We start from the raw sequence: 20,901 nt of genomic DNA, 5'->3' as shown, positions 1-20,901 counted from the left end.
AGCTTTAAAGTGTGTTATGATTTAAATAGTACAGCTGGTTTGGAGATCTTTGGGTGAAAAAAGATGTGAAATGACAGCGTGTCAGAGTGGGGTCTGGGTATGGTACTAAATGGAGGCTGTAATGTCAGTGGCTGAGAGAGGTGAACGGCACACACCTGCTCCAAATATGACACAAGAGAAGCGTTGGGGTGGTTTATGGTGTGTTTTTGAGCTGATGTGTTGAGGTGTGGGTGGCTGGGACAGAAAGGTGCATGGAGAAAGAACATCATCTGGGCAGATTTATGGGGAAAAAGTGTACCAGGAAGCCAGCTTCCTGAAGGCCGGTTGAAACACCTGGCTTAGAGCAATTGGGAAACAGCAGGAGGAAGCAATGGGCGTCATATTTCAGTTTTCATGGCAGAAGAACTAAAATAAAGATTCAGAGCAGTGGTGTTCTGGGTTTAGAGAAAATAAACACAGAGTAATTTGGAGAAGGGAAAGAAATGTTAACTTTCGGACCCAGAAACAATGATCTACTTTAGTGTATCAATTTACCTGTTTGGTGTTTTCAATTTATTTTAAATTAATTAATGGAAGTCATCGTAAATCATCAGACAACTAATATACTTTCATCTTACACTGTGAACCATTATATCCAGCTGCAGATGGGTGTTGGAGATTAAGAGACAGGATATGTGATCTGTGCAGAGGGGCTCCACAGCCGCCTCTTGGATGGCCCATTAGGTCCAACTAATTTTTTTTTTTTTTTTTTTTTTTTTTGGTGAGTTTCTTCATTCTCTAGTTATTGGTCCACATAGAGAAAGTATTAACCCTAATGACATTTTAATTAAAGATTTATTTTCCCTTTAATCCTGTGGGGCTCCTTTTGGTGCCAAAATCCTAACTTCTGTCTCCACCACCTTGTGTATAGTGAGCTGACTGTAATATGCATTATTTTTGATACAAGAATGTTTTGTAACATGTTTGTTTCTTCTCCAAATGCTACAAACTAATTTTAACATCATGGAATATTGGCTTCTGAAATAGCAGTTCTCTCTTTGAACTAATGCTAATGCAGTTTTTGAATTTCATGGTACTACAATCCTTCACAAGGCTTTTCTTTACTATAAATAAAATATTCTAAACAAGAGCCAAATATTTTACTAGACAAATTCTATTACCAAAAAAAGACACAAAGCTCTGGTATGAATGCATTAGTTAAATATATATATGAAATAGATGGACTTGGCTAAGAATGCACAAATTCAAACAAAAGGTGGATTCTGATTACAAAATAACTTTTGTGTGTGTGTGTGGAAGAGAAAGCAATGTAAAAAGCATGAGTCACATTTTAAATTCTAATACTCCTTAGTACTGGCTTCCTTTTCAGTCTCACGATAAACTTGTCTATGATTCTCTTTCTTCCTTTAGTAACTAGAGACAAAAGTACTTCAGCAGTGGAGTTGACAAAGATTCTGATTACTGTATCCCATGTGTCTGTGCTGTGCACATGTTGTGTGTCACTGTTACTGTGGAACGTCAGTGTTGATCTTTATAGAACATATTTCGGGGTAACACTGAGAGCAATATGCATGCGATTTCTGATGCAGAATGGGTGAACACAGAAAAATGCACACAGGAATTATGATGACTTAGGTTTAGATGTTACTTAGATATAAAATGTATGATAGAATGTTGGTAGATCCAAAATATGTTCAGCCAAAAAATGTTGTAAATTTTGCCATGACACAGTGTCCTTAAAGCCTTATCTTCATAACTGGGCACGAATAAATTTAAGAACCCTTTGTTCTGAGCAAATAATCACCATTCGTTAAAATACTATTCTTGATCAAAGATCACATGTTTTCATTATACATTAATCTATTCATGTTCTTGGGATAAGGCTTCTTAATGCAATTATGGAAGCAATGTAGTAATATTTAAATAATTATTTGATTTGCTTATTTCTAATGTTTGTAGGTACATAGTAGGTGTACATATTTATGGGTTACATGAGTTTTATTTTTAAAAAAATTTTGGGTCCATAGAAGCTGTATATATTTATAGGGTACATGAGATATTTTGATACAGTCATGCAATGCATAATAGTCACAACAGGGTAAATGGGGTATCCATCACCTCAAGCATTTATCCTTTGTGCTAAAAACAATCCAATTATAGTCTTAATTATTTTAAAATGTATAATGAGATTATTTTTTACTATAAAAATAATTTCATACATTTAAAATAATTAAATTATTTTAATGAAATATAAAAAATAATAAAATTATTTTTTACTAGCACCTGTTGTGTTAGCAAATATTAGGTCTTATTTGTCTATTTTTTTGGTACCCATTACTACCACCTCCACCTTTCTGACAACCCTTCCCAGACTCTGGTAACCATCCCTCTACTTTCTGTCTCCAAGAGTTTAATTGTTTTGATTTTTAGATCTTATAAATAAGTGAGAACATGCGACGTTTGTCTCTCTGTGCCTGGCTTGTTTCACTTAACATAATGACCTCCAGTTCCATCTGTGTTGTTGCAAATGATAGGATCTCATTTATTTTTATGGCTGAATAGTAATCCATGGTTTATATAAGTGCTACATTTTCTTTATCCATTCGTCTGTTGATGGACATTTAGGTTTCTTCTAAATCTGGCTATTGTGAATAGTGCTGCAATAAATGTGGGAGTGTAGACATCTCTTCAACATACTGATTTTCTTTCTTTTGAGTATATACCTAGGAGAGGGATCGCTGGATCATATGCTAGCTCTATTTTTGTTCTCCTTGAGAAACCTCCAAACTGTTCTCCATAGTGGTTGTAATAATTTACATTCCCAACAAAAGTGTACCAGGGTTTCCTTTTCTCCATTTCTCCACATCCTCTTCAGCATTTGTTATTGCCCGACTTTTGGATAAAAGCCATTTTAACTGGGGTGAGATGATATCTCATTGTAGTTTTGATTTATATTTCTCTGATGATCAATGACATTGAGCACCTTTTCCTACACCTGTTGGCCGTTTGTATGTCTTCTTTTGAGAAGTGTCTATTCAGATTTTTGCTCATTTTTAAATCATATTCAATTTTTTCCCATAGAGCTGTTTGAGCTTCTTATATATTCTGGTTATTAATCCCTTGTCAGATGGATAGCTTGCACATATTTTCATCTATTCTGTGGGTTGTCTCTTCACTTTGTAGATTTTTTCATTTGCTGGGCAGAAACCGTTTAACTTGATGTCATCCCATTTGTCCTTTTTGCTTTGGTTGCTTGTGCCTGTAGGGTATTGCTCAAGAAGCCTTCACCCACGCTAATGTCCTGAGAGTTTCCCCAATGTTTTTTTTAAAGAATAATTTCAAAAATCAGGAGCATTGGAGAACTTCAAGAAATTTGAATAATGTATAATAAGGTTTACTGCCAGTTATATATTTGTAACTTAGGAAGGAAATATTCATAAATGAGAACTCTAAGGATGTTAATTATATAGAGTTCCATAGTTAGCAAAATGTATGTTGGTTACTAATATGCAAGTCTCTTAATTTTAAGTTCAATGGTTTCTGTAATAGAGCTATAACAGATCTATGGCATTCAAAATTATTTTTAAAATGTAAAAAATTTCAATCTTCTCATTTTATGTATATGTAAAAGTAATATTTCTGTAGGGCTTTAAACATACATCAGAATCCTTTCATAAACATGACTTCATTTTTATCTTTACAACAATTTTGTGGGTTGAGTGTTTTATTATTATCAACATAAAAATAAGCAAACCAAGGCCCAGTGACTTGCCCAGCTCATGTAGCTTTTTCTGGGAAGTCTGCTACCAGAAGATAATTACACAATAAAGCTGAGTTGCACAAACATTCGCCTTTTTGTATCATAATAGCTTATGTTTTATCATCCTGCATTGTTTCAAAGCGCTGTGCAATTGATTCTAAATTTAGTTTCCTAGTTGGGCTAAATGCCATAAGTCTATTTTTTAAATCTATAAATTATTTTTCAATTTCAAAATGAAACTCTTTGATTTCACATAATTGTCCAAGGCCATTGCCATTTCGGCAGAGACAGGTGGCATAAAACGGAGCAGAACTCTTCGATGTTCCCGTAATGGCCATCAATTAACCTTTTAAAACTAAACATTATCTTTAAAAAAATAAAAACAACCCCCGTATTTAAGTATTTTCTAATACACACGGGAAAAAGCAATCTTCCAAAGGAAAGTAGCCAGAACCCAATATGACTCTGAACTATTGTACATGCTCCTGTGTGTGCTGGCTTTCTACCATTTGAAAATGATTGTTATCTACTCATGAGATTCCCAACCAAATTCTACAGAGTGATGGGAGCATTGGAAAGAGCCACCTGCTCCTGTAATGGTGATAAGTTCCTGCAGAGAGCAGCATTTGGGGAAGCCAAATTGTTTGTGTTTCTTCCATTCCAATCACCCTGGTTAGGTCTCTGCCAGCATGCCATTCTTTATCGTACCCCTTCCTTACTTCTATGACTTCCAGTAGAAAAATGGCAACAGACATTGGAATAATGCACCACTAGATGCATTTTTCTTTTTAATTCTTCTTGAAAACAAACGTGCTGTAACTAGGAGAGAAAGAAAGGGACAAATTAGGAGTTTGTTCAATAAAAACATTCCTCAGGGTGGGATCGTCTCATGATTTGTACCAGAATTCTCCCAGGGTAGGCCAGGAATCTTTACTCTTAACAAGGTCACCTTGTTTACATCAAAGTTATTTCATCATCAGTGGTATAGAACAGTGTTCCAAACATTTTAAAAGAATTGTATGTTCTGGCCGAGCATGGGGTCTCAGGCCTGTAATCCCAGCACTTCAGGAGGCCGAGGCAGGTGGATCACAAGTTCAGGAGGTCGAGACCATCTTGGACAACATGGTCAAACCCCGTCTTTACTAAAATATAAAAAATTAGCTGGACGTGGTGGCACGTGCCTGTAGTCCCAGCTACTTGGGAGGCTGAGGCAGGGGAATTGCTTGAACCCAGGAGGCAGAGATTGCAGTGAGCTGAGATTGCATCACTGCACTCCAGCCTGGTGACAGAGCAAGACTCCGTCTCAAAAAAATAAAAAATAAAAAATAAAAATCATATGTTCCTTTTGATTATAAATTTAAGAATATTTACAAGTGATACGCATATAGGACGATAATGTTAGTGAACCATAAATGACACTTGTAGACATTTAACATAAAGATTTAACAAAATTTTGTAAGCATTGCCAAAAAAAAATCATAGATATCTGTCTTCATGCTCTATGTGCTTATTTTTAATAATCACAGCACAGGCTCTGTGTGATAAATGTGATGATTCCTACAATCATAATAATAACTCACAGCATAATATACACTTAGGGCCCTATTATTGTTTATAATCTTGGGCATAAATCCATGTTTCTATTAGTGACAGTGTTTGGTTGATTCTGTAGCAGATCTGATGAAGACCAGATTGCCACTTAGTTTAATGTGGAGCTGATGAAGTTTCTCATTAACTGTAGTGGATCAAGTTCTGTCCCTTTTGTGTCATAACATCTCTAATAACCAATCCAAACAGTGCTCAAATTTTGGAATGGATACCATACTGGTGGGAGCAGATTCTGGTCTGTGAGCTGCCCTCGTCCCTCCTGGTGGAGGATCTATCAGCCCTGCCTGGGCTTCCACTTTTAGCCTTACCTTTTATGGTTTCTTTCCAGGAATCTTTTAGTCTTACCTTTTATGGTTTCTTTTCAGTATTCTTTTAGTCTTACCTTTTATAATTCCTTTTCAGGAATTTTCTATAACTAGTAATTGCTTTGTAGGGATCGATTTGACTGAAATTAAATTGCACAATCTTTTAAATCCTCTTACACGGATGCACCTAAACTGTAAACTTTAAGGAAACAGACAAGTGCAGCAACAGAGCCAGTGAACAGCTCCTTGCCATGGGCACTCACATGCTTCCCTTGGAACATTCTGCACCAGGAAAGGTCTGAACCCAGTTGACACATGAACCAAGTGGATGTGGCCCAGTCAAACTGTGCTTCATGTAGTAGTGAAGCTTCCTGGTACCTTACGCTTCAGATGAAATGAGTAGAGGCTTAATATTTCCTCCCTGTATCCCAGTGGGTCACCCTAAGAGTTTTTCTCTGAACCGTATAAATCACCTGCACACTTTGGAGATCATCATGCCTAGGAGATAAAGAAATTGAATCAGTCACATCGATTTTGCTGTTTAAATAATTTTTACTCTATATGTAATGTCCTTTTGGGGTACATAGAGTATTTTGTTGCATTCCTAAAATGTGTAATGATCTGGTTGCACATGCCTGTAGTCCCAGCTCCTTGGAGGCTGAGGCAGGAGAAACGCTTGAATCTGGGAGGCAGAGGTTGCAGTGAGCCAAGATCCAAGATGGCACCACTGCACTCCAGCCTGGGCGACAGAGTTAGACTCCATCTCAAAAAAAAAAAAAAAAAAAAAAAAAAAAAATTGTGTAGGGATCAAATAGGGTAGTTGGAGTATCCATCCCCCTCAAACATTTATTATTTCTTTGTCTTGAGAACATTCCAAATTTTTCTCCCAGTTATTTTGAAATTTACAAAGGCGGGGTTTCATTGGCAAAGAAAGAAAATTAAGATTTAGTGGGAATATCTGAGAGAGTTAGAGAAACAATAATAGAAACCACATCCAACGTGGGCAAAGAAACGTTGGATATTTTCTTTCTTCCACTCTTCAACTATCAGAAATTCAGTATCTTTTCTTTACGTGGCCTGGAGGCATAAACTGACATGCATTTAAATTAAAAATCTCCAACATACTTATCAAGCATCTTAAAACAGTGGTGCTGCATTGGTATTTATTTTTAAGTTTCAATGTGTCTAAAATATTGTATGAACTGTACATTAAGTAGGAAATTACTAATTTTAAAAGAGCAGGCAGATGTTTTATTAGAGCTACAAATAAACAGCTATAAACTTTTTTTGACTGTGCTTCAAATGCTATTATCTAGATTCCTAACCAGTGAACAGATTCTAAAACATAATATTCCCATGAGAGGAATGCAGGAAGTTGTACTTAATCTTCTTTGTGTTTTTAAAGGCAGCAAGAATAGTAAAAAGGAATATCAATGATTAAGATGAAATAACTGACTATCTGACTATTTATAAAGAATTTACTGTGAATATATTGATAATTCAGCAGGCAAGAATATATACTTTCTTTGTAGATGATAATTTATAAAGTACAGACCAATATTTTGGGGAGATAAATTGTTTTAATGATGTAAATTGTGCAATATATATGCAAGCCTTTCTGTGCTCAAATTGGATGTTTAAATAGGTAACACATTTATCAACTTGTGATACATCTAAATTCCCATTATAAAATATATTTCCCGTTTCTATTCATGGCAATTTTCATGCTAATTAGTATTTTTTGCATTTCTACAATATGCATAAATTAGCATAAACGTCTGGCTATATGTCTAGAGTATATGTGAAAACGTTTTAAAAGCTAAGAATAATCTTCAGAGTTTAGTGTTGAAGTAAGAAGGGCTGTTAAATATTTGTAAAAATCTCATTTCTATAATGCAGTTTTTATATAAAGTTTATTCAATGGATTTTTGACTGCACTTTTTTTGCAGATTAATAAATGATGTTTATTAAAATATTATAAAAATATAACACTGGAAGACCTCTACCATTTTGATCCTCTGTAAAACTGTATGCTGAACATTTCTATGTAATTTGAGTCCCCTTGTGTAAATATAGATTTATATAAAAAATCCAGACCTTCGTGTTTCCTTAATTCTATAAAAGATATAAGTGTCTGGATTTTCATATTAGTGAAAAATGTTCAAGAACAATTGATTGACACAACTGCCTAGAAATACAGAGCATGGCGTCTAGGAGGCATCTTGGCGTTGTTCAGACACGTATTCCCCATTCTTCCTGGGTGTCTGGTTTTCAAAGCAGTCTCATTACACTGAAGAACTCACCTTCAACACAGGGGGTACTGCTTTTTCCTTAGACAAATGCCCAAGAGATACCTAGAATGTGGCAAAGATAAGAACACAAATTAGAAGCGCAGACAGGTATGTCCGCTGCTATGGAATTTGTTAGTGTGCTGTGGGATTTTCCTATTCTCCATTCCCCTTGTGTGTTTTAGGGAAAATCTTGATTAGTTTACCTGGTTCCTGCTGTGATTTGAGTAGGCCTTGGATTAGGATCCAAATTACAGCCATGCCATCTGCTGTTCCTGAGCTGTTTTTAAGAGTAAACACTTTTATTAGTCTAATATATTCATTATTTACAAGTATTGCTAAAAAGTTGTGAGCTATCATCAATATTCATTTGTACATTTTATGGGATTACATACTTTATGTTTTTAATTTATTTCCATGTATGTATCTTTACATTATATTTTATATTCATTTACACATTTTGTATAAATATTCGCTTTCTTTCCTTAGCTCTTTGAAGTGTATACTTGTAATGGGTTATGTAGAGAGAGCTTCCAATATTTTCTCAGCCCTAAGGGTAAATATCAGGGTCAGGGAAGGAAAGTGATATATATTAGCATGTGATACAATGTTAGGTATATTCTGTATATCACATCTTTATGTCTTACACTAACCCTCTGAAGTAGGTACATTTATCTTCATTTTGACAAATAAGGAGATAGGGATATTAAGTAGCAGACCTAGTAGAAGCAAGCTCCCAAAGCCAGTGATTGGCAACGCTGGTGTCTCAGCTGAGTTTATTTTACTTCAAGGCCTAAGGCCTTTTTATTATACAAAGTTATCCCCTTTAACATATCTGCTTAGGAGGTATTTGACTCATTTTAAAGAGAATTTAAGTGCATCCCAGTCATTTTTTAGAAGGTTGTTACTTGTTACTCTATTATTTCTGACACCTAAATTTCTAAGTTTTGAATCTGAACTAAGAGATGTTGACTACACATTATAAGCATGAATCATGGTTAATTTTTAAGTTGTTGTTCCTTGTGGTGGTTGTTGTAGGAGTGTGTGTGTGTGTGTGTGTGTGTGTATGTATTTGTTTGAATGCTCAAAGCATTTGAAAAGCATGTTTGAATTTATTCTATGAAACAAATCATATTAGTTATCCATTTCTAATGGGATAAATGATTCCAAAACCTGACCCAAAACCACCACCATTTTGTTGCCCACAGTTCTTAGTTGACAACTTGGTCTGGGCTCAAGAGGATCTATTTCTTGCTCCCTGCAGAGTGGTCCAGGCTCACTGTGGTCAGTTAGGGTCTAAAGGAGGTGTAGCTGCTTCTGGAGGGTGTCACTGATAGTTGGGTCCTAACATTGACATCTGAAATGGCTGAGACTGATGGAATGTCTCCCCTAAGAGGCCTGTTTTTCTACTTGGTGTATCATCTTCATGGAACCCAGCCTGGACTTGTTCACACAATGACAGATAGCATTAACGGAGGGGGAAATTATAAACTGGAAGACCTTTTGTGGCCAATGCTTGTCAGTCACACAGTATCACTCATGCTACCTTCTGCTTGTCACAGGGCCAGCCCACAGTCAAGGGATGGGGAAATAGACCTCATTTTCTCACAAAAGGAGATGCAAAGAGCTCGTCATTTGTAACTCACCATGAATATAGAACACAATGATTGTAATGAAAATTATAATACCCAAACATCCCGAAAGATTCGAAATGTTCTTAGTTTGAAATAAAAATGAGTCCTATATTTTCCCCATCCAAAGACAATATATACATTTTTACTATTTATAACATTTATCTGTTCAGGTAACCTCTTCTAATATAAACATTCAGTTAGAGAAATTATCTGATATTCAGTGCTTAGCTGGAGTCAGAAATGATCAAATTTGACATTGACTGTTGAAAGGAGTACACTTTATTTCCTCTCCATGTATAAATAAGGAGATTGACATATCAGCTGGAGTCATGGCACCTTTTTCTGTTTATCTGGCTACCTGATAAGAAGAGGTTTATTGAGAAGGCATATTATTTATTTATACTGATACACAATGCATGAAACCTAGCTAGGCTTATTTTTGCTTAAATCAGGTAAAGAAATAATGTCTGATTCTGGATACAATTCCAGTGTGAACCACAGATGCTATCAAGCAGATTATTACTATATAGTCAGCACCTAATGCAATATTTGAAGTCTGCAGCTGAGAAACTAGAAAAAATGACATTGAGAAACCAATATTCTTTTGGAGAAGCAGCCAATCAAAAGCAAAATATTGAATTAGACAACAAAATGCTTCATGTGCTGTTTTTATATGTTTATTTTTAAAGAAAAATCACCCAGTTACTCTAAAAAAAGTATTTTTTATTTTAAGGTACTAGTATGGTATGCTATGGTATATTTCTTACTTTTTAGAAATGTAAATTTGTGGCCACTGGAAAACATAAAATAAATCAGCCTTTCTAGTAAGTTGAGAGGGAAAACAGGATAATACATCATTTTGAGATGGCAGCAAGCTTTGGTGAAATGAACATAGCACAGGGAATTAGGAGAAGTAAAATTCCAACCAAGGTCCATTAAATTACTTATTTCTCTAACCTTGTTTTCCATGTATGTAAAATTTATGTTGTGTGATGATTGAGGGAGAGACTTCTGGCTATCAAGGGATAAAGTGGTAGGTTAATTTTCTTTACACAAAGAAGAACAAAAACAAACAATTGTCAAATGCAACAATTTCAGAGTTCTGTAAATTGACTAAAAACAGACAACAAATTGATCATCTTTCTTCTTAAAAAATTATACATGGTAGAGATTTGAGTAAGAAGAGCAGTAGTCTCTTGCCTTTCTGCCTGAAATTGTTTCCCCCTTCTCCACAAATCAGTAAGTGAAAAAAGTTTTACCAGCATAAGTTCAGCCAGAAAAGCAGCAGCTTTTCAGGCAAAGGGAGCTGACTCGATTTGGAGCAAGGCAATAAACTTTGTGGTATTGTTAACTGTTGAAAACAAGCAGGGAAAACCCACCACTTTGCTAGCCCGAGATTGTAGTATCTGTTGGGGTAAATGATACACTACCCAAAAATAGAATGTGGAAGATTCTGGACATGAGAGAGCCATGGAAGGGCCAATTAGGCTCTTTGTACATCACAAGCTAATGTGCTTGACAGGCGAGGGCCAGGTGAAAAATAAAAGCCAAGGGAGACTTGAAAAATGATTGAACCTTGAATCTACTCTATGCCCTCCACACAGATTGGTAAGTAAAGGGGGTAATCCTTACAGTTAGAAGTGTTTGAGCACAGTGTGTGCCAAAATCATTGGTTGAGCTATAAATTATGATATATAGAAGCAGTCACTAGGAAGCTAAGGTAAAAAAAATAAAGATTGAAAAACATTGAGTCCTCAGTAGCCACATAGTCAACGGAGCAAGGGAGATGGATTCCACAGAGGAAAAAAAGAAGAGGGGGAAAAAACCCCACAAATCTCAGGAAAATAAAGATAAATATTGAGTATTGTGTATTAAGTAAAATGTTTAGCTTTCAAAAAAAATATCTGAGATGTGCTGAAAATCAGGCAAACATTTATTAGTACAACCATGTACAAATTAAAAGAAACTATGATTAAATGTTAAATAAAATATAAAAAGTAAATATGAAATCAATAAATGTGAACTCTCAACAGAAAAGTAGAAACTATAAAAAAGAAATAAATAGAAGCTCTAGAGTTGAAAAATACAATTGAAGTTAAAAAATCACAAGGGAGCCTCAACAGCAAACTTGGGATGATAGAACAAAATACTTTCCCTTGAAGATAGATCATTGGAAAGAGTCCAATCTGAAGAACAGAGGAAAAAAGATTAAAGACAAATAAACACTCAGAGACCTATAGGACACCATTTTGTGTGTCAACATGCATATAATAGGAGTTTCATAATGATACAAGTAAAAGTGCGTAAAGGTATTAGATGAAGGAAGATACAGGATGAAAGGAAATAATAACGCTAGATAGTATCTCAGATACACAGAAAGTAATGAAGATCACCATTGAAAAGGATGTGTTTAAATAGAAAATATTATGTGTGTGTATGAACCCTAAGGTTTTATGGATTCTGTATTTGTGTATTCACGTACTCACTGAAATTTATTTACAACTCCAGAATCAATACTCAGGGCTTTTGCAGTCATTCAGAGGCATACACAGAGCAGTAAAAAGTCAAAGTCACTCAATGTACACACTCTTTGCTGGAGTTCAGGCCAAGGCAATGCTCTGCTTTATTTCACTGTACTACCGTAAACAAGTATCTTTTTTATGGTCTATTGAGTACCATATTTTTGTCCTTTTTTGGTGATTTTGTTGCCGACAATGGCCCTCAAGCATAGTGATGAAGTACTGTCTAGCATTCCTAAGTATAAGAAGGCTGTAGTATGCCTTACAGAGAAAATACGTATATTACATCAGCTTCATTCATGTATGAGTTATAGTGTCATTGGCTATAAGTTCAATGTTAATGAACCGACAATATACAGTATATTAAATAAGGTGTGTTTAAACAGAAACACACATAAACAAGATTAAATATTGATTGGTTGACTAAAGTTTGTCGGGACCAGAGTGTCAAAGAAACATAATCATAATTTTCCCTAGAAGCGACAGTTCAGTATTCACTAACTGATTGTTTGCAGTGACATTATAGAACACAACTATCATGTATGGGGAGAACTGAAAATACGTGTATAGATGTGTATATGGGTTTGTGAATGTGTAATTTCTCCTTTATTTTTTTAATTAAAACTTTTTTTTTTCCACACCTGTAATCCTAGCACTTTGGGAGATTGAGGCAGGCAGATCACCTGAGGTCGGGAGTTTGAGACCAACCTGACCAACATGGAGAAACCCCGTCTCTACTAAAAAATGTAAAATTAGCTGGGCATGGTGGTGCATGCCTGTAATTGCAGCTCCTCAATGGGCTGAGGCAGGAGAATCACTTGAACCCGGGAGGCAGAGTTGTGGTGAGTCGAGATCGTGCCACTGCATTCTAGCCTGGGCAACAAGGGCAAAACTCCATCTCAAAAAATAAAATAAAAAGAAAACAAAAGAAAATACATAAATAAATAAAATGAAAAATAAATTTAAAAGCAATAACATTAAGAGTATTTGCTGGTTTATAACAATTATTTATATGATATAAATGATGACAATTGGACACAGGAAAGGGTAGAAAATAAAACCATATGGGAGCAAACCTGCTACATTTTACCAAAATAAAGTAATTATCTGAAATAGATTATAATAATCTAAGATATATATGATAACCCCTTGAACAACCATTAAGAAAATGAAACAAAAAGTAGCTTAAACTTTACTGTAACCGTAACCGACCTAGCACTTTAAATTAGTATCACAAAATATACCTTTAAGACCAGAAATCTTACTAGGATAAAATAATCATTTCATAATTAGAAAAGCTTAAACAGGAAGTAGATGTACTTTTTAAAATTTGTACTTTTCTTTACTCTTCCCACTAAGTATAACTAAAATCCCTGAACATCATCTGTAAAACAAACATGAGACAATTGCAAAAGGTGAGGAAGAGAAGGCAGGCTGGCAGGAGATCTTGAGAAACAGCACAAGGTGAGTTCCTTGACTTTTCTTTTGCCTTTTTTATGCCAAGTTGGGGCTGAAGCAGCTGGCAACCTTGAGATGTCAGTGAGCGTGGTGAAAATAAGTTAATTGATTTTAAAAAGCCTCTTCAAAGCCAGAAAAATTCTCTTCTGTCAATAAAAGAATCTGGAAAGAGACGTCCTAACACAACAGAAAACGTTATACAGTAACTGCTCGAATCCAGTCAAACATCACAGCCCCAGAAGTCAAGACTTTCTGAGACTGTAACAAAGCACGCCAACCCCACCAGGGTGGTACAGAGAGTGTGGCTAGGGGCCAGGCCTCTCCTTCCATTGTGGCACTGGAGGCCATAGGGGAGCACCCACATGGCACTGCCACCCTTCCCAGCAGAGGAAGTGTCAGGTGAGGCCTAGAGGGAAACGGAAAATCCCATCCCCACCCAGCAGTAACAAGGAGTCTCCCCCCACCCACCCAACCTGGGAGTCAACAGAGACAGAGTGAGAAACCTGGAAACCATGAGATGATGTATCCTCTTCCCCTACTGCGGTGGTCTCAGAGGAAGTCAGCTACTGCCAAAGTTTAAGTAAGATGCAGTCTCATCACATAGCACCAAGGTCCAGAAACATCATGTGACAATATTCAATCTCTATTCATGATAGAAACTCTCAATGACAATAAAAATAGAGAGGAACATTCTCAAGTAATAAAAACCATCTGCCCCAAAATTATAGCTAACGTTATTCATATTGGTGAAAGGCTGAATGGTCTCACCCTGTGGTTGGGAACAGAGAAAGATACCCACATTTCTATTCAAAAATTTTATTGGAGTTTTTAGTCTGTGCAAGAAAAAGAAACAAACAGAATAGTGACTGTAAAGAAAGACGTAAAACTGCCTATATTTGCAGATGGTATGGCCTTGTATGTAGAAATTTCTAAGGAATGCACACATACAAAACTTCTCACATTAACAGAATCTTTTGCAAAGTCTCAGGATATAAGATCAGTATTCAAAAATGAATTGCATTTATGATATCAACAAATGATCTGAAAATTAAGAAAATAATTTTACTCACAATAGCATGAAATAGTTTCTTAGTAATAAATTGAATAAAAGAAGTATAAGTTGTCTTCCTGGAGTGTGCCTTTCACTTCCCTCATGGCAGCTCACCAGAACAGGTCTTCCTTAAGAGCACTTTGTACCTACCACGGGCAGCTTGTTTTAGTAGCAACAGCATGGACTTCTGGGCTAATTACTTCACTTCTCCAAGCCTCACTGTTGTAATCTTCAAAAATCAGCATTATAAAACTCGTTCAATTGGGCTGTGGTAGAATTTAACATTTTAGATTTTTCCTCTTTTCTCGTCTCATTCCTTTCTTTTACCTTTCTTTCCTCCTTACCATCTCTCCTTCTCTTCCTTCTTTTTTTTTTTTTTTTTTTTTTTTTTTTTTTGAGATGGAGTCTCGCTTTGTCACCCAGGCTAGAGTGCAGTGGCCAGATCTCGGCTCACTGCAACCTCTGCCTCCCGGGTTCAGGCCATTCTCCTGCCTCAGCCTCCCAAGTAGCTGGGAATACAGGCGCCGCCACCTCGCCCGGCTAATTTTTTTTTTTTTTTTTTTTTAATATTCTTAGTAGAGATGGGGTTTCACCGTGTTAGCCAGGATGGTCTCGATCTCCTGACCTCGTGATCCGCCCGTCTCGGCCTCCCAAAGTGCTGGGATTACAGGCGTGAGCTACCGCACCCAGCCCTCTTCCTTCTTTTTGCAAATATTTTTAAAGTATTGACTCTGTCCTGGATGGTGCTCTGAGGCTTGAGGTTTATCAGAACAAGACTAACGAGGTCTCTGACCTCATGGAGTTTACTATGCATTTAATATATCTGGCACAGGGCTGGAAACACGTGTTTCTCTTTGCAGTTCTCCCCTTCTGTCTGCCCTGTGATACTCATCAGAATTTAGCCGCCCAAGTTTTACTAGCATATAAACAAATACTAGAAAGAGACTCATCAAATAGTTAAGAGTATTTGCTTTGAGGGGTGGAATTGGAGGTCAAAGAAGCAAGGGGATTTACTGTTTTTATTTGTAAACTAATTGTTTGACTTTGTCAAAATGTGTATATGCCTTTCTAATTAAAATATAATCAATGCAATGAAACAGTGGTGGTAAACAAAAAGCCAAACATATTTTATCAGTAAATCTTTTTCCCTCATGCCTTTTCCCTCACCAATTGTGCCTTTCTGTTTAGGAATGGTAATAGGTTGGAATAGTCTTTTGTCTAAAGAGCTTGAGAATATGTTTGTATTTTAGCACACGCACTGTCCTTCTCTGCCTCTGTCTCTGTTTCTCTCTCTGTCTTCCTGTTTCTCTGTCTCTGCCTTTCTCTGTCTCTCTGTTCTCTCTCTCTCTCCCTCTCTCACCATCCCTTTCTGCTTCTCTGTATCTCTTTCTATCTCACACACTCTTTTTCTGCCCCCTCCCATCCCACATTCCATACACTGCATCATACCTGGGTTTACCTTCCACTGGTCTCTCCTGCTTTAGCCCCTGTGCATATTCTTGAAAGTTCCCTTGAGTTCAGTGTGGGATCTGCGGGAAAGGAGAGATGAAGTGAGGGGCTTGAACTCATTTGTTCAGCAGGGAAAAGGGGGATTTTCTCTCACTTGCATTCATTTTCTGTCTTCTTTCATTGTCCAAGTGATAAACAGATAACGGAGAACTCTGATGATGATGTAACTCGAGTAAAATAGGCCAGACAACTGCACCTGCTTCTTTTTTAAGTCTTAAGCCAGAGAGGCAAATGAGTACCTACATTTCACAAGTGCTCTAGCCAAGGTATCTGAGATAGCAGATTATGCCTGGCTCCAGTGTTAGGAGTTAAGCAAGCACTGACTCAGCAGGTCCGCTCAGCAGTGGACACCCCCAGGAACCTCTAGCCGTGTTGGGCAGTTGGTGGAGGATTTGTGATCCTAGACAAACACCTTTACATCCTTAAAATAGATTTTTTAAATTCCCTTATTATATCTACTTCTTGATAAATCTCTTCCCAAGGTCTTGTGTCCTGGTTGCTAGACAAGCAATTACTTGTTATAATTGTTAATAAAGTAATGAATATTGATGTAACCTGAAAATCTTAACTAAGAGACTGTTCAAAAACTAAATTTATGTTATTGAATCAGATCAATATTTTCAGAAACAAATATCTATAGAATCAGAATGTTTCAAATATTCTTATTAAATGGGATAATTTTCAACTAAAATTTTAGTAAAACTAGTTTTTCTTTTTTACTTGTTAGATGGATCATTCTGCAATTACTTATATTAACATGAGTATCATTTTATTGGCTCAGTGGCACATTTTAACTTCATATCCAATGAAAAATAATAGGCACCATTATACTTTATATAGTAAATGGTCTTACTTTATTCAGCCAACATATTAAATGGTCACAGGATTCCATGTCAAGAGTTTTTTTTTTCTAGTTTCTTTCTTCATCCCCTAGACATTTTAAATCATCTGTTGTTGATGATGATATTAATGGATGTAGCTAGAACTGAAGTTATCAGTCTTATGCTACCCTGATTTACTTTCCATGGATATTGAGAAAAACCCTGTATTCCTTGGTTTAAATCCATCAGAAAGAATCTTCATGGAGAATTTAGGAACTGGAAGGAAAGGTCCCATTTAGGTTGAGTATTGAGAAGCACCAGCCCATCTCCTGGAGATGAAAGAGGGAAAGCCAGAGCAGGACATAAGGAGGAGGAAGGACAGGAGTCCAGCAGATCTGGCTCATGGTGCTGACGTCATGAAGAAATGTCTTTTTACTTTATAAGCCTCTTCAACTTCTAACATGTACTTACTAATTAGCTTTAGATTGGAAATTTCTTACGATTAAGCTGCTAAACACCTTATGATTAAATAATGAGAGATCTGCTAGAAAGACTGTGATTATGTGATACGGGCAGGTATGTTGCATCTGGTTAAAAAAATCCATTAACCAAATCTCCAATTCCCTAGTGGATAGTTAACTGAGATGTCACTGACCTGAAAGAGTGTTGTAGAAAAGATATGACTTTCAATATCGTTTAGATAGGTTCAGATGGGTACACAGAGGAAAAAAAATGCAATTTTTAAAAGTAGGTAAATTTGAAAGTATTATTAACACTGATGTGACTTCATTTACTAATCACATCACTGTCCATTAAATTATGAAGTAATAGCTCTTAATAGCAAAAACAGTACTTCATTGAAGTCATTATATTAGTAACAATGCTTCTGTCAGCAACTTTCCAAACATGTCCACAGTCTCCATGGCTTTCCATTGTTTTTCATTTTTTAGAGTATTGACTCTGGAGTTATTATTTTAACCTTTATTGCTTTTGCCACACTTTTTGATCATTTACTTTATTACATTTATTGTATTAGTTTCAGAGTTTCTGTCAAGGTCATAACATCTTAAACATGGAGATGGACTCTCAAATCTTTTAATATCTTTTTCTATTTTAATTAATGTAAGGTTTAAGAGTGGAGTAAAGCAATTTCAGTAGTTGATCTAAAATGTATAGCATACCAATATTATTCAGTTCAAGGAGCCGCTTAACAGTACACAGAAATTTTTTTATTAACCGTTTTCAGTGCTACAAAATGTGTGTTAGTTCCATCACTTACTTAAAATGTTCATTATATCTATAAAAAATATATATAACATATATATTTTTATATCCATGAACTGACATCTCAACTATCCACTAATATATATATTATATATATTGTTGCTGGATGGAGAGATATATATATCCATATATGAAAGATTTGAACTCTCAAATCTATATATATATAGATATATATATATCTCCATCCAGCAACAGTTTTGACTTTTTGTCTCTATTGGACTCCTGGGTTAATTTTAGTTGGGATCCTGGAAGAGATAACCAGTTACTGAGGTTGAAAACATTATCATTTATTATAATCTTGTAAAATTCTTACGTTTTCTGCCAGCAAAGGACTCTATATTCAGTATCAAAATATTGCTCTTTGTAACCTCAGTATATGATTATTGATTTTACCCACTCACATAATCTATATATTGTATTTGACCAAAGGCCATAGAATAAAGAGAAACCATACTCCATGAATTGAAGATCAAAGTTTACCTAAAATATGAAATATTTTTTAGTTTGTTTGCTTTTTGTTTGGATACTGACTACAGCTTTCAAAGAGAAACAAAATAGCTGCGATTCTCTTTAGAAACAATGTGCCCCCTCACATACACACATGCACAAAAAGTGTAAAAGACAAATGTGTAAATATTTATATTGTATAAGGGTGTTTAGATATTTAGTGTAGGGATTTTTAAAATTTTTCTACATTCTTACATTATTTACCTTTTCATATTTTGGTTGTGCAATACAGATTTTACATACAATAAATTCTGCAACTCATCAAAAAATGTACAGCTTATTCAGAGTGGTGGAAGAAAATACTTCCACATCATTTATACTTAATTTTTATAATAATCTTGTTGTGCCTTTAAACTATAGTAACTATGAATTATAGTTACTATAGCAAATATGAGACAGGGATAATTGAATTTCCGTTAGAATAGTGACAAGGTTAAAAAAGAATATTTTCTCTTCTGAAAGAGAATACAGCTATTGATGCTAGTAGCTTATCACATTTCATCAGTTAATCAACATTTATTAAGTAGCTTAGCTAGCATGGATTTTGTTTTTAATTATCTTTGTGTGGTGAATCACATATATTGATTTGCATATATTGAACCAACCTTGCATCCTAGGAATAAAGCCTAATTGATAGTCATGAATTAACCTTTGATGTGCTGTTGGATTCAGTTTGGTCGTGTTTTGTTGAGGAATTTTGTGTCTACATTCATCAGAGACATTCACCTGCAGTTTTCTTTTTACAGTGTGTCTTTATCAGGTTTTAGTAACAGGATGATCCTGGCATTGTAGAATAAGTTAGGGAGGAGTCTCTCTGCTTCCATTATTTTGGAATCATTTCAGTAGACTTGGTACTAACTCTTCTTTGTATGTCTGATAGAATTTGGCTGTTAATCCATCTGATCCAGGGCTATAAACAGGTTTTTTGTTACTTATTTAATTTCAGAACTCAACATTTACTTGATCAGGGTTTCAATTTCTTCATGATTCAATCTTGGGAGGTTGTGTGTTTCCAGGAATTTATCCATTTTTCTCTAGATTTTCTAGTTTATATGCATAAAGGTTTTCATAATAGTCTCTGATGATCTTTTTTTATTTTTGTGGGATTGGTTGTGATTTTTGTCATTGTTGTCATTTTTGATTGTGCTTATTTGGATCTTCTCTCTTTTTTATTTGCTAATCTATCTAACTGTCTATCAATCTTGTTTATTCCTTCAAAAAAATCAACTTTTGGCTCCATTAATTCTTTGTATGGATTTTTTATCTCTATTTTACTCAGTTCTGCTCTGATTTTTGTTCTTTCTCTTTTTTTTTCTAGTTTTTTCTTTTATTCTGCTATCTTTGAAGACCATTTTTCTTATTTTTCAATTTCCTTTATGTCTAATGTTGTTGTTGTTATTATTATTATTATGATTATTAGAGACAGAGTCTTGCTCTATTGCCCAGGCTGGAGTGCAGTGATGCAATCTCAGCTCACTGCAACCTCCGCTTCCTGGGTTCAAGTGATTCTCCTACCTCAGCCTCCCAAGTAACTGGGATCACAGGTGTGCACCACCACACCTGACTAATTTTTGTATTTTCAGTAGAGACGGGGTTTCACCATGTTGGCCAGGCTGGCCAGGCTGGTCTCAAACTCCTTACTTCAAGTGATTGCCCACCTCGGCCTCCCAAAGTGCTGGGATTACAGGAGTGAGTCACCATGCCTGCTAGATCTTTAATTTGAGATCTTTCTAACTTTTTGAAGTAAGTGTTTAGCAGTATAAACTTTTCTCTAAACACTGCTTTTGCTGCAACCCAGAGTTTTTTGGTGAATTGTGTGTTTGTTTTCATTTACCTCAATGAATTCTTTTTTTTTTTTCCTTAATTTTGTTGTTTACCCAAAAGTAATTCAGGAGAAATTTGTTTAATTTACATGTAATTGTGGTTTTGGGCTATCTTTCTGGCATTCATTTTTATTTTTATTCCATTTTGGTCTAGGAGTATGGTTAGTATGTATTCCATTTTTAAAAATGTATTGAGACATGCTTTATGTCTGAACATATGGCTGATCTTAGAGTATGTTCCATGTGCAGATGAGAAGAATGTATATTCTGTGGTTGATAGGTGGAGTGTTCTGTATAGTTCAAGGACTGACAAAACAAACAAAAAAAAACAAAA

At 35.5% G+C, this 20,901-nt stretch overlaps 1 long non-coding RNA gene across 7 annotated transcripts in view; it reads right to left on the bottom strand.

Moving 5' to 3' along the window:
• Positions 1-1,979: 1,979 nt before the first annotated feature.
• LOC105489339 (uncharacterized) overlaps positions 1,980-20,901 on the bottom strand; it is a 273,282-nt gene continuing 254,360 nt past the window's right edge. For 3 of the 7 annotated variants that reach the window (XR_011616761.1, XR_011616764.1, XR_011616760.1), the window contains exons 2-7: positions 16,073-16,152; positions 14,774-14,889; positions 8,168-8,241; positions 7,977-8,027; positions 5,937-6,171; positions 1,980-4,579 (exon numbers count right to left, since the gene is read on the bottom strand). This is a non-coding gene — a long non-coding RNA (uncharacterized lncRNA). Of the gene's footprint in view, positions 4,580-5,936; positions 6,172-7,976; positions 8,028-8,167; positions 8,242-14,642; positions 14,890-16,072; positions 16,153-20,901 lie in introns of all 7 variants that reach the window. The other 4 variants (XR_011616765.1, XR_011616762.1, XR_011616766.1 and 1 more) reach the window with 4 other exon arrangements.

This window comes from Macaca nemestrina, chromosome 19, assembly GCF_043159975.1.
Source record: "Macaca nemestrina isolate mMacNem1 chromosome 19, mMacNem.hap1, whole genome shotgun sequence".
Taxonomy (NCBI): Eukaryota; Metazoa; Chordata; class Mammalia; order Primates; family Cercopithecidae; genus Macaca; species Macaca nemestrina.
The sequence above is the reverse complement of the archived record's forward strand: the minus strand, read 5'-3'. Positions and strand labels throughout refer to the sequence as shown.